This window comes from Pleurodeles waltl, chromosome 2_2 (assembly GCF_031143425.1).
Source record: "Pleurodeles waltl isolate 20211129_DDA chromosome 2_2, aPleWal1.hap1.20221129, whole genome shotgun sequence".
In the NCBI taxonomy this organism is placed as follows: Eukaryota; Metazoa; Chordata; class Amphibia; order Caudata; family Salamandridae; genus Pleurodeles; species Pleurodeles waltl.
The window spans coordinates 1012562041-1012575364 of NC_090439.1; the positions used below are offsets into that span (position 1 = coordinate 1012562041).

At 51.8% G+C, this 13324-nt stretch overlaps 1 protein-coding gene across 6 annotated transcripts in view; it reads right to left on the reverse strand.

Moving 5' to 3' along the window:
• Window positions 1-13324, reverse strand: part of ASAP1 (ArfGAP with SH3 domain, ankyrin repeat and PH domain 1) — a 1537410-nt gene that overhangs the window by 138780 nt on the left and 1385306 nt on the right. The gene's annotated exons all lie outside the window — the stretch shown is intronic.

Genomic DNA, 13324 nt, shown 5'->3' on the forward strand with positions numbered 1-13324 from the left:
TTACTCTCAAGGAGGAATCACTGTATAGACCTACTTTCAAATCTGAAACGTTTTACTGGCTTTCGCCTGATTGGTAACTGAGCCGCATTCTTCTATAGTCCAGACACTCTGGTAACTTCCCAAACCCACAGGAGTGATTACAAGTATGCACCTAGTACACCTAAAGTGAGTGGATTCAAATTCCTCACCTTCTGAATTTCCCCAGGAACCAGAATGGAACTGGAAGCTTTCATACCAATTCCTTTGCACATTAACAGGGGGCATCGTGCAGCTCTGAGTTGGGACCATAGGACGCGGATGCAACAGACAAGTTACTTATCTTTGGTAACAAATGATCTGGAAGAGAGATAGTCTAGTTGCAAATTCCTTACCTTAGAATTTCCCCCACCAGTCTGGATCCAGAGATTTTTCCCTGTGTACTAACATCAGTTTCTTTTCACGACTTTCCACGCAAGAAGCGCGGAGCCATGAAGAACACAGACTCTGGTGGTCAGACCTAGGGCCCTGAACGGGAAGTCCCGGTCCTTAGAAATCAGTTCACAGAGCAGGGCGGATGGGTGGGTTGGTAAGGAATCTGCAAATAGAATACGTCTCTACCAGTTAATTCGCTACCGAAGGTAAGTAACTCGTTCATCTGATAGAGACTTCTAGTTGCAGATTCTTTACTTTAGAATAAATACCAAAGCAATACTATCTCCAGAGGAGGGTCTGCAAACCTAGATCATACTAGGAAGTCCTGCAATAATGAACGGACAAAATACCCATCCCTTCAGACCTGACTGTTCAGGCAGAAGTGTTTGGTGAACATGTGAAATGATGCCCACTTAGCTGTCTGGCAGATGCCCAGGACTGGAACTCCGTGTGCCACACTGCTGCCACCCCTCAGACAGGTTTCTGCCCTCCTGCTGCTTGACCAGCCCAGGCAGAACAAAGTAGTTCCTGTGGGAGAGGTAGTTAACACCCTATCCCTTGGAAATAGGTGTTACATGGCTTGGGAGGGGTAGCCTCCCCAAGCCACCGGTATGCTTTGAAGGGCACATTTGGTGCCCTGCTTGTATAAACTGGTTTGCACTAGTCCAGGGACCCCCCCCCCCCAAAGTCCCTGTGCTGGCACAGAACTAGACAATAGAAAGGGAAGTGACCACTCCCCTGTCCATCACCACCCCAGGGGTGGTTCCCAGAGCTACTACAGGTGGCCACTTGATTCTGCCATCTTCAATCCAAGGTGGGCAGAGACCCCTGGAAGCATCTGAGTGGCCAGTTCAGGAAGGTGACATCCCAGCCTCCTCCTGATAGGTTGAAACCTTGCTAGGTGACTAATCCACCTTCATGGGCTATTTAGGGTATCTCTCTCAGGTGGGTACCCAGATTCGACGTGCAAGATTCCAGCAGGACTCCTCTGCATCGTTTACTTCATATTCTGGCCACCAGGGCTGCAGCTGGACCCTCCAGGAACCAACAATCTGCAACTCCAGTGATGACTACGCTCTCAAATATTGTTTTTCTGGCTCCTTTCAGCCACTGCAACTGTGACTCTCCCGGGTGCTGAGGGTAACCTTGGACTCCCCTCCTTTGGTCACGTCCCCTGGGCCTACTGGTTCTCTTCAGCCTTGCAAAACCTTATTCTCTGACTCTTGCAGAGGCTTGTTGGTGGTTTTCCAGCACTACTGACTGACTGCATCACACCCGCCGATGTGGGACATCACTTGCATCACTTCTGGAACTCCTCTTCTGCTCCTGTGCTGCACTGCTGACTTTCTTCGTCCACTGTCGATCTGGTCCTGCATCCACAGAAAGGTTGGTTGTGTCTCACGCCACAACCGGACACTCCAACTCGAACCGGACTTGGCAGGTCCTTTTCTGTCAGGATCCACCTTTGGTTTCTTCCAGTCTTGCCTGGGTCTTGCCCAGTCCTTTTCCAAATTCCTCCTGTTGATCTTGGGGAAAAACAGGTACTTACCTCTTCTTCCTGGTCGCTGGAGGGCACCCTGGTACTTACCTCTTGTGGTTCCTAGTTCCTCCAGCTCCCCTCTCCTGACTCCACTTCCTTGGGTGGCGTACTGCCTTTCACATTCCACTTTTTTAGTATATGGTTAGGCCCTCCCCCAGGGCCCTCACTATTTACTATTTCTTTTACGATTTTACTATTTTCTATTGCTTTCTATGTTAATCACTGACTAATGTGTATATAATAGTGTGTTTAATTACCTACAGTTGGGGTATTGCCTTTACAGTAATTTTGTATTTGTGTTACAATAATAAAGTACCTTTGTTTTGTTTTTGGTAGCTGCAAGAGTCAAGGGGCACTGTGGTACTGTCCTGCAAGGAGAGGCAAGGGCTTACCATCTCCTAAGTGGGAAAGCTGGTAGAGAGGACCAAGGGGACCACTCCAGACCACAACCTGTGACGCAGGATCCATGCAGTTCCGGAGCAGCAGAGGATCCATGCAGCCGGTCGTCATTGCAGTTGGTGCCTGCTGGTGCAGGGAAGTGACTCCTTCACTCCAAGGGAAATTCCTTCTTACTTCTTGGGCAGGATGAAGACTCATCGCCCTCAGAGGATGCACAGCCAGGGAAATGTTGCAGTTGCTGGAAGGAGCCGGAGAAACAATCTTGCAGAGCGGAGTCGTCGCTGGAGTTGCAGATTGTCGGTTCCTGGATGGTCCCGTTGTAGTCCGGGTGGCCAGAAGATGAAGTACATGATGCAGAGGAGACCTGCTGGAATCGTGCACATCGAATCTGAGGACCCACCCACCCGAGAGAGAGAGAGACCCTAAATAGCCCAGGAAGGGGAGCTGGTCACCTAGCAGGGTGTCCACCTATCAGGAGGGGGCTGTGACGTCACCTGCCTGACCTGGCCACTCAGATGCTCCCAGGGGCCTCTGCACACCTTGGATTCAAGATGGCAGAATCAAGTGGCCACCTGTAGGAGTTCTGGGCACCATTCCCAGGGTGTGATGGAGAGTGGAGTGGTCACTCCCTTTTCCATTGTCCAGTTTCACGCCAGAGCAGGTTTTTTCAATGAGGACACCAAATGCCCCCTTCAAAGCATACCCCTCCCAAGCCACGTAACTCCTATTTCCAAGTGAGAGGGTGTTACTCTGCCTCTGCCTTCCGCTGCCTGAGCTGGTCAAGCACCAGGAGGGCAGAAACCTGTCTGAGGGTGGGCACCAGCGTGGGCTGCCTGGAAAACCCCAGAAGTCTAGTAAGAGCAATGCTGGAGGTCTTCTAAGGACCCCCGAGTGCATGGCATCATACAACCAATACTGACAACAGTATTGGGGTATGATTCCGACATGGTTGATACCAAACATGCCCAGGTTTGGAGTTACAATTATGTAGCTGGATACAGGTAGTGACCCGTGTCCAGTATACAGGTAAAATGGCTGCCTCGCACTTAGTCCAGAGTAATGGAGCTGGAGTTCGTAGGGGCACCTCTGCTCATGAAGGGGTGCCCTCACACACAGGTACCTGCACCCTGCCCGCTGGGCTAGGAGGGCCTGCCACAGGGGTGACTTACAGTGACCTGTGTTGAAAGGGAGGATGCACTTTTTCATGCAGTCTGCAATGGTAGGCCTTCAGACACATTTTGCATGGGTCCTCATGGATGGCACAATGCATGATGCAGCCCAAGGGGAACACCTGGTGCTCCAGTGCCCTGGGTACCTTAATACCAAATACTAGAGACTTTTATGTGAGCACCACTATGCTAATTGTGGGGAGAGCTAAGTCATAAGCAACCAAATTTAGAGGGAGAGAGTAGGAAAATGCCACTGTTGGCATGGTTACCCCCTAACGTTTTGCCTGCACCAGTGTTCTTTCCCTTAAACTGTACCTTTGTCTCCATAATTGGCACAGCCCTGGCACACAGTTAAGTCCCTTGTAAAAGGTACCCCTGGTACCAAGGACCCTGTGGCCAGGGAAGGTCTCTAAGGGCTGCAGCATGTATTATGACACGCTGAGGACCCCTCACTCAGCACATGCACACTGCCTCACAGCTTGTATATGCTGGTGGGGAGAAAAAGACTAAGGCCTTCATTACAACCCTGGCGGTTGGTGATAAAGCGGCAGTAATACCGCCAACAGGCCGGCGGAAAAAAAATGGAATTTTGACAACGGCGGAAACCACCCACACAGACAGCCTCTTTAACACTCCAACCGCCACGGCGGTAGCAACAAGCACCGCGGCAGTAACTGCCAACAGCCAGGTGGAAGACAATGTACAGCCCACTGTATTATGAGAGGTCAATCCGCCACCTTTTCCAGGGCGGTACCAACGCCATCAAAAGCACGGCGGAAACTGTACACAGAAGGGAAACGACTCACCTCTCGACAATCATGGAAGAACCACGACGCCATGGAGCCAGAGTTGCACATATTTTCAATGCTGGTCTACCTCCTCCTACACCAGGAACACGAAGGGCGGCAAAGACGACCACGGTGAGTACCGCACCTAGCGCACAAGGGAGGGGGGGGGGAGGAAAAAGAGAGTGACACACACACACGCAACACCCCCACCCCTAACACCATACACACAAACAGAAGCAACAACATTACATATCCACCCCGTAATCCTCAGGAATAACGCAAGGACAAAAGGAATTGCTTAAAGTGAGTGTAATATTAAAAATGTAGATAAATACATCCTTAAAGCACAAAGCAGTATGTACAATATATACAAATGGAGGGAGTATGCCCACTCCAAAATGTCCGTGGCCCATAGGGCCATAACACTTAGACCAAGGCCACACTTGACTCCTGCCTCAATACGGAGAGAACACTGCTGGGGCATCAGGTCGAAGATACACAGGCACCTCAGGGGGAAGGGGAATGGGGGCACCTCAGCCGGAAGATGGTACAATGTCACTGCTCCTGGAGGGGGCTACATGCTCTCTGCGATGTCCTGGGGAGTTCAATGCCACAGTCTATCTACTGGGTGGTTTGCCCACTGCTTGGTCCTAGGGAGTGCAAAGCCACAGTCTCTCTAGTGGGTGGTTTGCCCACTGCTTGGTCCTGGGGAGTGCAAAGCCACAGTCTCTCTACTGGGTGGTTTGCCCACTGCTTGGTCCTAGGGAGTGCAAAGCCACAGTCTCTCTAGTGGGTGGTTTGCCCACTGCTTGGTCCTGGGGAGTGCAAAGCCACAGTCTCTCTAGTGGGTGGTTTGCCCACTGCTTAGTCCTGGGGAGTGCAATGCCACAGTCTCTCAAGTGGGTGCCTCCTTCCACAGGTTCTAGAGGGGGCCTTGTGCCCAGTGTGCTTCATCCTGGCAAGGAGGGGGTGAGTGGATGCCTTCTTCCACTGGTTCTGGAGGGGGCCTTGTGCCCAGTGTGCTTCATCCTGGCAAGGAGGGGGTGAGTGGATGCCTTCCTTCTTCCACTGGTTCTGGAGGGGGCTTTGTGCCCAGTGTGCTTCATCCTGGCAAGGAGGGGGTGAGTGGATGCCTTCTTCCACTGGTTCTGGAGGGGGCCTTGTGCCCAGTGTGCTTCATCCTGGCAAGGAGGGGGTGAGTGGATGCCTTCTTCCACTGATCCTGGATGGTGTCTTGTGCCCTGTGATGCAGATCCTGGATGGTGCAAGGTCACAGTCTCTCACTTGGGTGTCACACCTATAGTTGTTGCAGGGGCCAGGACGCACTACAGCCAATGTAGGCTCGACCACACACTGCTCGCCGGCGGTGACGGCTGCTCAGTGGTGGCAGGTGGCGGCGCAGGTGGCGATGCTATCAGTGGTGGGTGGAGGCTCCAGCCCTGCCCCAGCAGCCTTGGACGGCTACCCACTGGGGCTGCTGCTGCTGGCAGTGGTGCAGGTGGCGGTGCTGTCAGTGGTGGGTGGGAGGCACCAGCCCTTCCCCTTCAGTCTCGGACGGCTGCCCACTGGGGCTTGTGCTGCTGGCAGTGGTGCAGGTGGCGGTGCTGTTGGTGGTGGGGGGAGGCTCCAGCCCTTCCCCTGCAGCCTCGGACGGCTGCCCACTGGGGCTGCTGATGCTGGCAGTAGTGCAGGTGGTGGTGCTGTCTGTGGTGGGGGAGGCTCCAGCCCTTCCCCTGCACCCTCGGACGGCTGCCCACTGGGGCTGCTGGCAGTGGTGCTTTTGCCAGTGGTGCAGGTGGCGGTGCTGCCAGTTGTGGGGGGAGGCTCCATCCCTTCCCCTGCAGCCTCGGACGGCTGAAGAGCCATGGTTGGTGTTGTTTGCCCAGATGCTGCTCTAGCCCCAGACACCAGTCTCATCCTGCCTGCGGCGTCTGTTCCTTTTACATTGGCCTTGGCATGCATTGTTCCCTTCCTGCCCTTTGCAGCTGGTGGTGCCTCCTTGCCCTTGTTAGCTGGTGGTGCATCCTTGCCCTTGCTGGCTAGTGGTGCATCCTTCCCCTTGCTGGTTGGTGTTCCCTTCCTGCCCTTGCTAGCTGGCGGCCCCTTCTTGCTCTTGGCAGGTGGTGCAGGCACACTGGCTGTGTTGACGGGTGCTTCCTTGGAGCCTCTCACACATGCAGTAGCAGCAGAAACTACAGTGGCCGTGGACTGGGTGGCTGAGGTGCTGGCCTGGGTTCTGCCCACCCTGCCCCGAAGGCCATGGGGTACAATGCCTAACATTAAAGGATGTGAGGAGGGTAAGGGTGTTTGTTTCTTTCATGAGTTATGAATCGTAAACATTTGCACAAGGTGCTGATCGCCACACTAGGGGTCGTTTCACCGATGTGTGTTGTTGGATTTGTGTTCACTAGTGCACTTGGCATGAGTTTGAAACTTTGTTTCATTTTTTTTTTGCGTTTCTTGACAGGTTCCTGGTTCGCATAGTTACTATTAGTCCATCAGTGGAGTGAGGATTAGGTAGGTGATTTGAGGTCCTGACGAATCGCACTAGATCTTTCAAGACTACTTTAGCGAGAAACATGTTGACCTTTTCAAGGGCAGTATAAGGATATCGATCCTGCCCTACCACAATCCCAGAAAACTGGGTATGTGGGTATTTGACTTTGTATTTATTAGGGTAGAGCAGACTTTATTCTACTTTCCCCTTACTTTCTGTTTTTAATCATGGCAGAGGGTTTTGGTTTTTGTTAATAAATTTTCTATCTAGATTTTTTCTCCCTCTAGTCATTTTTAACAGTTTTTTTTTTTCACCAATCCCCACATTATTGCATTCACCCACCGGCAAATTTCTTCAACAAAAGATCTCCGGCAAAGAGCCCCCTTGAGGGGCCTGTCGGGCATTGCAGTGCCGGCCCAACGAGGAGCACAGCCCGATGATGAAGCATGTCACCAGTTGGTGAGTGAGCGCTCTTGTTCCAAAATATTGGATATTTTCAGGAACCTGTCATTCTTTTCCTTTTTTTGCTATCCCCATTTGGGGTTGCGATTATTCTAAAACTAATCCCTTTTTTTAGAACTGTGCATCTTTTTGTTGTGTGACTTGTATGGGAGTGTTATGCATAGGACCATTTTTTTTCAAATCTCCCACTATTTTTGCCCTTTTTTGTTTTTGGTACAATGCCTAACGCCATTAGCTGCACACCTGAAACCCACAGGACCCTGCCCAGTAATCGATGCCCACTAGCATTATTGGGGTTGGAGTGCATCTGAGCTTGCCCATCATGGAACCTACCCTGCCATGTTCGCCCTGGCCTAGGTGCACCCACAGACCCACATCCCCCACCCAGGTAACACCTTAACGCGTGCAACTTCATGATTCAGAATCTGTACTCACCCCCTTGTGGCTGCTGTGATGCCTTCAAGCACCCATCCAACTCCAGATAGGCCACCGTCAGTATGCAGGACATCAGGGGGGTCATAGTACGACGAGCACCCCTTCCTAGTTGGGAGGCCATCCCCACCTTGCCCAGTGGCGCAGGTCCACCCACTGTTTTCGACAGTGGGTGCTCCGCTTGTCAAAGACACCCAGGGTCTGCACATCCTTGGTGATGGCACGCCAAATACCCTTTTTTCTGATAGGCACTGACCTGCAGAAAAAGATACATAAGAAAAGGTATTGGTCGTACCATCCGGACTGTTATACTCATGGCACACCATATCCCTCCCATCCCCTTACGCACAGACATTGCCCACCAAACATGCAACACTCTGCCCTGGACCCCTCAGCCCCCACACACGAGTCTTACGCACACATCACTCTATACATTCATGCCCCACACATCGTGCTCACAGTGTACTCACCTGTTTGTCTGGAGGACCATAAAGTAAAGGGTACTGGGGTAGGACCCCCATCCACTAGTCTCTCCAACTCCTCGGAAGTGAAGGCAGGGGCCCTTTCCCCAGACACTCGAGCCAGGGTCGCTTCCAGACAAAGGTCACAGCAGCACTTGCAGTATAGGTCCTCTCCTGTTGAAGGTCAGGTAGCAAGTGAGTGAACAGATAGAAGATGGCGGTCACGTCCGCTGCGGTGTGGACCGTCACCGCCGGCATACATCACCATTGGCTCCTGGACCCCGTAGACTCCAATCATAACTAATGATGTGTTGCACAGTGGTCGTTGACCGCCTCCTGCAACGGCGCACAATGTCAGCAGAATTACCTCATTTCCCTCCTCACAGGTCAGGCAGGCGCCATTATAGGGGGGAACAGGCCATGGCACCTAAGTGCGTCACAGTAGATATAGGCACATCAACGGACCTACACTTTCACATACCACTCCCCCCCCCCCCCCCCCGGAGAAATGAACAGGTGTTCAGAAATCAAAAGAGCTTTCACTCTCTGAATGTGCAGATACTGTGCCTGGCGGACCAGTACAGCTCTCATGTCAATGCAAAGTAATCTGCCTCTGTGCATGATGCCTTTATCTTGAGGAATAGCAGCATCCCATGTGTGATGTCTCAACTCCAGAGGCACAGGGTGTGGCTAATAGGTGAGCCCATGGTCCCCATCCAGTGTCTGTTGGTATATGGGTGTGGGTTTGGCTCTAAGGGTGAGTGTCTGGCTAACAGGTATCCCTTGATATTTACAGGTGACTCTGGTTACCCAACCTCTCATGGCTACTGACCCCAGTGAGGAATGCCAGGACAAAGGTAGAGGAATGTTACAATGAGGCACATGGGCAAACAAGAAGGATCATTGAGTGCACCTTTGGCCTCCTTAAGGTCAGATTCCAATGCCCCCATCTGACAGCTGGATCCCTGTGCTACTCACCCAAGAAGGTGTGCTAGATCATCGTTGCATGTTGCACAACCTGGCCTTGAGACGCCAGGTGCCTTTTCTGCAGGAGGATGAGGCTGGGGATGGTCGTGTGGCAGTGGGGGAGCCTGTGGACAGCGACGAAGAGGAGGCAGAGGAAGAGGATGTGGACAACAGAACAACTATAATTCAACAGTACTTCCAGTGACACACAGGTAAAACACTGTAACTTCACCTTCCATTGCAGTTTTGCATTGGGCATTGTACATGGCAGCCTGATTTTCCAAATTCTATGGCCACTTACTGTACCCTTTGGCATCTCTATTTTCAGATATCTGTGCCCCACTCTGGCTTCTGGTGGGTTTACTGCTGCCCACTACAGGCCATACCTATGTATATATAACTGTACATTTGAATTGCAATGTTTACAACTTGTTAAACTAATACATATTTCAATCAATTGACAGACTCCATACTTATATTAGTTCCAAGGGTGTTCATTTATGTGATAATAAGTGTAGGGGGTATTGCAATGGGCTGGGTTGATGATGGAGGAATGTCCAGGATAGAGTCCTGTCTATTGGTATCACAGATGCATTGTCCAAGGGGGCATAGGGAGTGGGGCAATGGCAGTTCAAAGTGGACAGGGTGACATAGTGGGACACAAGGGTGACATTCAGGGGAGACTTATTTCCTTGCGGGGGTCTTGGCAATGATCTCTGGCTTCTGCCTGGATCGCAAGGACCTTTTGCACGGTGGTTCTTCTCCTGCAGAGGGAGGGGTGCTCGTTGCCTGTTGTTCCTGTAGCGGGGCCTTCTGTCCACTAGCGTCAGCGGAGGTGGAGGGCTGTTAATCGGTGTGGCTAGTGTCAGGGGCCCGTTGGTGTGGCACTGCCTCCCTCATGGTGTTGGCCATGTCTGCCAGCACCCCTGCAATGGTGACCAGGGTGGTGTGGATGTCCCTCAGGTCCTCCCTGATCCCCAGGTACTGTCCCTCCTGCAGCCGCTGGGTCTCCTGCACCTTGGCCAGTATCTGGCCCATGGTCTCCTGGGAATGGTGGTATGCTCCCAGGATGTTGGTGAGCGCCTTGTGGAGAGTCGGTTCCCTGAGCCTATCCTCCCACTGTCGCACAGCAGTCCTCCCAGCTTCCCTGTTGTCCTGTGCCTCTGTCCCCTGAACCGTGTGCCCACTGCCACTGACCCCAGGACCCTGAGCGTCCTGTGTTTGTGGGGTTGCCTGGGGTCCTTGTGGTGGTGGACACACTGCTGATTGACGTGTCCTGGGGACAGAGGTATGGGCCCGCTGGGTGGGTGCTGTGGTGGTGTTTCCTGAGGGGGGAGGCTCTGTGGTGGTATGGGACTGTCCAGAGGTCCCTGATGGGCCCGGTTGGTCATCCTGATCCAAGCGTGCAGAGCTGCTGTCATCACTGTGGCCCTCTTCGGGGGTGGGGGGAGGAAATGGATGTTGCTGGCACCTCCTCTCCGGTGACGTGTGGGGGTCCTGTGGGGATGTACATGCAGAGTTATTGTTTCTGCGTGTGACATCTTGTGCATGGGTATGTTCCCCTCTATGGTTGTTATTACCAAGGCAGCTTTGGCTTGTGTGAGTTGTAATTTGGTTGGCTAAGTGATTGTCACTAGTGTGCATGCTGTGGTGATGGGGTCCATGCAGGTCTGTGATGAGGGTCCATGCACTGGTGTTGCATGCAGGGCTTGGTATTGGGATGAGTGGGTTGTGATGGTGGGGTGTATGTGAGGTGGTGGGGTGATGGGGGTGAGGGCAGGGGTGGGGGTATGTGATGGCATGCAGGTAGGGAGGTGATAGTAATAGAGAGTTGACTTACCAGAGTCCAGTCCTCCTGCTACTCCTGCCAGGCCCTCAGAATGCATGATTTCCAAGACTTGCTCCTCCCATGTTATTTGTTGTGGGGGAGGAGGCAGTGGTCCACTGCCAGTCCTCTGTACAGCTATCTGGTGTCTTGCAACCACGGAACGCATCTTCCCCCGTAGGTTGTTCCACCTCCTCATAATGTCATCCCATGTTCTGGGGTGCTGTCCCACGGTGTTCACCCTGTCCACGACTCTCCGCCATAGCTCCATCTTCCTAGCAATGGACGTCTGCTGCACCTGTGATCCGAATAGCTGTGGCTCTACCCTGATGTTTCCTCCACCATGACCCTTACGTCCTCTTCAGAGAACCTGGGGTGTCTTTGTGGTGCCATGGGTGTAGAGTGAGTGGGGTGTGTGGGGTGATGTGTTGGGAAGTGTGCTGTGAGGTGTGTGGATGGTGTATGGGTGATGGTGTTCTGTGGCTCTGATTCTGTGGGTGCTCCTGGCGTGTGTCTCCGTCAGTTGTCAATTTTCTTGAGTTGTAAGGGGTTGTGGGTAATGTGTGTGTGTGTGTTTTATAGTGGTGTGTGTATGTGGTGTGTGTATGTGTGTCAGGTGTGTGTTGTTTGAATTGTCCAATGTAGTGTTGTTTTGTTAGGTTGTGTGTATTTTGAGCACAGCGGTATGTACCGCCAATGGTTTACCGCAATTGAATGTCCACCGCTGTGAATCGTCGGTCATAATGCTGTGGGCGTATTTCTGTTGGCGTAACGGTGTGGGTTTTGGTACCTCCAGTTTATCACGGACCTTTGGGCTGGCGGACTTGTGTGTGTGTGTGTGTCTGTATATTGGCGGATTTCCATGTGTGGGTCATAATACGTGTAGCGGTATACCACCACGGTCGCGGTATGTTGGCGGCAGTCAGCATGGCCATAAGTGCCACTTAACGCCAATGTCATAATGAGGGCCTAGGTCGATATGGCACTCTCCTCAGAGTGCCATTCCCACAACCCACTGCCTGTGGCATAGGTAAGTCACCCCTCTAGCAGGCCTTACAGCTCTAAGACAGGGTGCACTATACCACAGGTGTAGGCATAGCTGATTGAGCACTATGACCCTACAGTGTCTAAGTCAATTCCCAGACATTGTAAGTGCAGGGCAGCCATACTGAGTATATGGTCTGGGAGTTTGTCAAACGCGAACTCTACAGTTCCTTAACGGCTACAGTGAATACTGGAAAGTTTGGTATCAAACTTCTCAGCCCAATAAATCCCCACTGATGCCAGTGTGGGATTTATTGAGAAATGCCCACAGAGGGCATCTTAGAGATACCCCTCTGCATACCAGCCCAACTGCTAGTGCTAGGCAGGACGGGAATATGGAAATAAGTGTCCTGCAAGTTTAACACTACCATCCAGTCTCGTGGTTCCAGGGCAGATAGGACCTGAGCCAGAATGAGCATTGTGAACTTCTCCTTCTTGAAGAAGAGTTTGAGGGATCAGAGGTCTAGGATAGGATGGAGGCCCCTGTCCTTTTTGGGCAGAAAGTAGCGGGAATAACAACCACAATCTACTTATTGCACAGGGATCCTCTCTATGCTCCCTGGGCCAAGTCATCCGTAACCTCCTTGCCGCTTGAAATGCCAGGTGATTCTCCATCATTCGATAATAGGATGGAGGCATGGATGGAGGAGTAGTCTTGAAGGGGAGTGAGTAGCTCCTTCGGACTATTTGCAAAACCCACCTGCCTGATGTGATGGATTCCCAGCAGGGCAGGTGATGGCGAATCCTGCCTCCAACTTGTTCCTGATGGGGAAGCGCCAGACTAGGAAGGTTTGGAGGCTGCAGTAGGGGGGTGCATGTGAATCTGCAGCGGAGCATGCCACGAACAGATGTACACTGGGTAAGTGACATTTTCCGTTCAATGGCATGTGTAGCTGCAGATACACATGCTGTGCATAGACTACAAAGCAGTTTGTCCTCCCATAAAAGCGGGGGTTAGCCTGTAGGAGTTGAAGTTGTTTGAAATAATGTTCTGAGTACAGCTTGACCTACTGTGGCTTGCTGTGTTGCAAAAACATCTACACAGTAGTGTTTAATAAATGTACGTTTTGTTGACCAAGTAGCTGCTTTACATATTTCAGCCATTGGTATGTTTCACAAAAAAGCCATTGTAGCACCTTTTTTCCTTGTGGAATGTGCTTTAGGAGTAACTAAGAGTTGTCTTTTGGCTTTAACGTAGCATGTTTGGATGCATCTTACTATCCATCTTGCTATTCCTTGTTTTGAAATGGGGTTACCACTATGAGGGTTTTGAAAGGCTACAAACAGCTGTTTAGTTTTCCTGAATGGTTTAGTTCTAGCTATATAGTAA